This window comes from Merops nubicus, unplaced genomic scaffold (assembly GCF_000691845.1).
Source record: "Merops nubicus isolate BGI_N331 unplaced genomic scaffold, ASM69184v1 scaffold15077, whole genome shotgun sequence".
Lineage (NCBI taxonomy): Eukaryota > Metazoa > Chordata > Aves > Coraciiformes > Meropidae > Merops > Merops nubicus.
The window spans coordinates 25777-31953 of NW_008621090.1; positions in this window are offsets into that span (position 1 = coordinate 25777).

Genomic DNA, 6177 nt, shown 5'->3' on the forward strand with positions numbered 1-6177 from the left:
ATCTTCATTAACACACCATAATTTGAATTCCATATTCAGTTCCTCTGTCATTGTCTGTGGTAGCAACTGTTAGAATCATAGAATGGTGGGCGCTGGAAGGGATCTCTGGGGATCATCTAGTCCAAGCCCCCTGCCCAGGCAGGTTCACCTAGGGCAGGTTACACGGGAACATGTTCAGGCAGGTTTTGAAAGTCTCCAGAGAAGGACACTGCATAACCTCCCTGGGCAGTCTGTTCCAGTGCTCCATCACCCACACAGTCAAGAAGTTTCTGCTTATGTTTAGGTGGAACTTTCTGTGGTACAGTTTGTGCCCATTGCCCCTCATCCTACTGCTGGGCACCACTGAAAAGTCTGGCCCCATGCTCCTGACTTCCACCCCTTAAGTATTTTAAGGCATTGATAAGATGCCCTTCTCAGTCTTCTCTACTCCAGGCTAAACAGCTCCAGGTCTCTCAGTCTTTCCTCATAACAAAGATGTTCCAGCCCCTTAGTAATCCTTGTTGTCCCCTACTGGACTGTCTCCAGTAGTTCCCTGTCTGTCTTGGGAGAGCCCAGAACTGGACACAGTACTCCAGGTGTGGTCTCACTAAGGCGGAGTAGAGGGGGAGGAGAGCCTCCCTCGACCTGCTGACTCTTCTTAATGCACCCCAGGATATTATTAGCCTTCTTGGTCACATGGCTAGTTTTAACTTTCTGTTAAAATGATCTCCTGAGACAGAGATCAAAGGTTAAATCATAAACGCATGTGTTTTTGAACTGTATGTACGGCAAAACATAGTATAGGGAATCCATTAATAAAACAGCAGATGAAGAATTACCATCCCTCATAGAAGAAAAACCGTTACAATTGCAAGAAATAATTTTTACTGGTACAGATTACACTCTTACAAATACTTCAAAAATTACATAAAATCCAGATGGAAAGAGAATCCACATTCCATTTTCAGTAAGCTTCTTAAACATGGAGTAAAAGAAATGAAGCCCAAAATGGTAAAGACTAAGAGCTCACCAGTCAACAGCACCAGAGCAAGTTAAATCCATGTAAGAGTTTTTATACTTTTATACTTGAATAAAAGACCTATTGTTTACTATTCCATTTCAAACGTGTTCAGCAGAATTCCTGACATTCCTTGCCAGTCAATGTGACCGAAACCAAAAACAGTCAGTCTTGCAAAAGGTAATAACTGGCATGTGACCAAGTTTCATCCTACAAAGGGACAACGTTTCTTAGCAGCTCCAACTTCCCTTTCCGGCCGCTGGCCAGGAAAACAGCAATACTACACACAGATTACTTAGCAGCTGGTAGTAAAAATGCTCAGCATAGCTGAGCTGTGCACCGTATGTGGTTCCCTCGCAGTAGCCTAGCAACCCTCACTGTAACATCCTTCTGCCACTTCCACAACTTCCCAGCCCTTGCTGGTTGCTAACGTGTGAGAAGTCATTTTACAACCTTGTGCTTGCCCCGCTTCACTCAGTCCCCACTGGTTTATTTTTCAAATCTTTTTAATTGTCTTTTCAGGCTCCAACACACCTGCAACGTAGAGTTGAGAAAGAGCCAGTTTAGCACTATTTGGTTTACTTCAACATTTTTCAGATTTTTTATTTTTCACAAAGAGTAAAGTTCACACTTACATTAGTGCTTTACTCCCAGCAAACACAGACCCAAATACTTAAAACTACAAAGCCTATTAGGAAATAAATTCATAGCTACAAAAAAAAAAAGCATTTATTTTGACATAAGCAAAACCAGAGACTACAACTGTTTCTGAATTACTCAAAATCTAACAGAAGGAGACTACATTGGATGTGAGAAGCCTACTTTGCATCAAACTAACATAAAGCTTCACCTTGGACTCTTACGCAAACATTGCACAGAAGTAAACATTTGACTAAATATTTTACAGCCACATATGATTCCTACTGTTAACATTAGCAACTCAATTCTGAGTTTAGCCACACTCCCTTTGTGACTGCCTTCAAACATTGAGATCAAAGGGAAAGTAAATTTTTTAACTATGCAGCAGTGAAGGTGAGGGTGCCATATACCAAGCACTGCTTGAATATGAGACAGTGCATGCCTAGAACCATTGGCAGCTGGGGAACAGATGTTATGGCATGATATTTTCAATAACTCCATGAAATATAAATCAACATGTTGAAAATAAAAGCAAAAAAAAATCCTGAAGTCAGAGAAAAAAATGAAAACATACAAATGCTATACAGTAAAGTGATACTGAAATTGGTAGTTATGGTACTGTTCATATCCTACAAATTCAAGATATTTTTGACAGTAGAGCAAGTACACGTGAGGATTTTAACAGTATCCATAACAAAGATTCTGCTATTTAACCATATAGGTGACAAAAGCCTTACACTCTTCAGCTGTCTAATGTAACGGAAAGAACTTGGAAATCCAAGTGTTACTTACCCTACCTCACTGAAAGAAGTAGCTCACAGAATTATGAAATAATTTAGCTTGGAGCAGACCTCAACATCTCAGGAGGAATCGTCACTGCTGTTTACTAGGAAGTAGGTTTGTTTCACATGCCAATTCCCAGTCAGAGTGAAAATACAAGGTGTATTTCAAGAACCGACAGCACAGTCAGATGATACAGCCCACTCCGAGGAAGACCAGATCGTCATACTAGAAAACATGCAAAGTTGGAAGGGATAATTCATGAGATCTACAGCTATAAAGCACAGATGAAAGAAGAAAAGGCTGCCTACTCTAACAGAAGGAAAACCAAAACAGCAGCTATACGTATAGTTGCACAAGTAGTTCACGCAATTCTAGAAGGCATTAAGGAAGGCTTTGTTTTAGTTAGAAATAAGGCAGTATCAATAGACTTGTACAAAGGATAAGACCTCATATGAAATACGGGATGACTAGAACTGGATGTATTTGTTCAACAATGGGATCTTAAACCATAGCAGACACAGAAAACAGAAGTATAATAGTTAGGATCCTCTCATGTCCTTTACTTAAATAAAGTCAGAGGTGCTCGTCCATTTCGCTAGGCTAAACAAAGGTTGAGAGAATTTATGAAAAGAGAAGTTAGCCATTTCTAGAAAAAGGATGCAGACCTACACCACTGGAGCTCTTCCTGAGAAAAAGTTCTCCTAGGTTCCCTGGCTGATTGTGTTAAAGGTATGCTCACAGTTAAAGTCAGTTCTAGATCTCCAGCTATCAGCGTGAGGAGTTGCATCATGTTTGAAGATACTTTCCCTTTGCTCCCCTCCCCCTTTTAGCCCTCCTCTACAGCATAAAGCCCAGATTACTCCTCAAAAATTCACAAGATCCAACATATCATCCTGTCAAATCTAGTGGTTCCTGAAACAATAATGCCATTAATCTTTCCTGCTTTCTGCATTATCACAGTTACAGCTGGAGTATTTTTTCTACTAACCTTCTGGGATACTGTATTTTACGGTGTAACACGATGCACATAAGATGTTCTGCACACTTTTAAAAACTAAAATCTACCACATAGTTGCTCAACACTACAATGGAACTGGATCTCCTGAACCAGCTGGTACTTCAAGTCTATGTTTCTCTAATTAAAACAGAACCAGCAATCTATCTCCCCTGAACCACTACTGTTCCCAAACAAGGTGTTCTTAGGAAAGCCACAGAATTTAAGCTTGAAAAGGAGGCAGAAGTCCAAATAAAATCCCATCCAAACGCTCCAAGTTCCCTCTCCTTTTCTTGTTCCATTTCATTCCCACCACTGTCTCCGAGCTCTCTCTCCAGCCGTAACAGTTGCTTTGAGCTACTGAGAGCAAAAAGTAAGATCAGCTGCAGGAGCTCAGGTTAGATATGCATTCAGGGGCAGTCAAGGACTAGTCACATCTGGACAGGAGCTGCCTTCTCTTCTCTTGAGAGCTTGGGTTGAAATTTTATTGAGGAAAAGAAAAAAAAATTAAGTGAGAGCCTTGATGTGGACAGATAGGGTGTCACCAGTCAAGAAATAATAGAAAAGAGCACATTCAGACAAATCAGATTCCTGGGGTGCATGCCTCCTCTACCACACTTGAGATAGGTGCAGAACTACATCCCCAATGTAGTCAGTCCTACCTTCAGGACTAATCTGGAAATCTAGACAGGAACTGAAAGTATTCATTTAAATCGCAAGCATTTTGTTTAAAGCATAATTTTAAATAAAAGGCTCACATTCTTGCCTCAGCTTCTCTCCTATTTCTTAGAATTCACGTAGCTTAAGAAACTGCATTTACAGCAAGCCTGAGGGTAGCCTGCACAGACCTTTTAGTTGGCAGCACATTCAGGTGCTAAGCTCTTCAGTGCTACTCTTCTCACACAGGTTATTTCCTGTAGTCTTAGTTTCCTTTTTGTTACTTATAGATTTTATTTCTCCAACCTTACCAATCTCAAAGTCTGCATTTAATACATTTCATCTGAAGTTTCTTGAAATCCAAAGACTTCATGCTGTTAAAAATCAGTTTTATTTCATAATGCATTCCACCACTTTCAGGTGACCTTTTTCAGTTACCAGCCATTTAATTGAATTGAATAAATAAGGTGTTATAAGATAATCAAAGTCAAGTCAAAGGACTGAACAACTTTTTAGTACTTCAAATGTACTGAAATAGAGCTATCATTTAACGCTTAAACTTAAATAAATCCATCCTGAAATAGACAAGTCCTTTTTATCCTTATCCTCTTTGTAAATTCTACTTTACCCTCTTTATATTCTCTATTTTGTTACTACTAAAAATAAAATGTTAAATAACCTTATTTTCCTGTGGTAGTTATTTGCCACCAGCTGCTTCTTGCTACCTTATCTACAGTTTGTTGAATAGCTGACTATCATGGGTTTTGCAAATATAAGATATTTAACACCACATCTATTTTATTTACTATGATTATAGGCAAGACTGTCTACGTGCCCACTGCATTTACCACTAGTGATAAAGTCATTAGAGAATACAAGAAATAAAAGAAAGATGTTACATTATACACCTCAACTTGCAAACAGATTGTCCAGACAATGCTGCTACTGTCATCTGTCCAACCCCCCCCTGCTCCCAGGCAGTTCCCTCTCCAACTGTTTGCAAGTGAATCTAGTTCCTGTTAATTCACTAAATCAACATGCAACAAAACTAGCAGGTCAATCCTGGATCTTTGCCTGGGAACTACCAGGCAGAAAACAACTAAATATGCAACATTTCATAAGATTAACAGAGCACAGTACCTTGTCAACATTGAGACCTACCTCCATTATATGGAGCTGCTGTTTGGTACCAATCAATTAGAATTTAAAACCTCAACCAATGCTTATAGAAGCCATGCCCAGATTTTAAACCACAAATTAACTATCACAGTGAAAACACTAACTGATCAGGACATCTTCAATACATACAAAAGATCATGCATCTGCCTACACAGCACTGCTTCTTAAACACCTTGCTTTTTTCTTGTGGGTCCTCAGGATCACAACTGTTACCTTCATTTCTATAGCCACTATCTGTCAGATTGCAATTATCTCACTGGGTTAAGTGCTCACCATCAGCAAGGGAAATTCAACCTTTAAAGACCGATTACACATGGAGAAGGTATTTCACTACCTTTTATTATAGGGATACTGTGCTCCTTTATTACCTATGACCCTTTACAGCAAACATATAAGCATTTTTTCATTTTCAAAGCAACTTAACAACAGCTTGTTCTTAAATCTGTTTGCCTAAAAACATCTAGCTTAAAAAAAAAACAAACCACACAAACACAAGAAGAAAGAATCCTTCCTTACAGGAGCCAACACATTTTAAAAAATCCTGAACAAAGTGTTCCCAACCGGAAAGCCAAAACAAGACAAGACTTGACACAAGAAGTCCTTGACAGCACCAACTGACATATACGCACCAAGTCCATAAGAAAAACACACTGTAGTGGGACATATGGCACAGAAAAAAACAACAAAGCATGAGAATGACAGGGAGTTACCTTGCTGGGGGAAAGAAAGGGAAGAGAAGAACAAGAGAGATGAGAGATTTCAACAGCTTGAACACACCTTGCATCACCATTTTTTGCTTCCCCTTCACTTTTAATAACCATTATTAAAACAACTTTGGGCAAATGAAAACTTGAGAGAAAGAAGCAGTTTTAACAAGTTATTGGCACAGGCTGCAGGTGCTGCAAGTTACTTTATTGCCTGACATTTG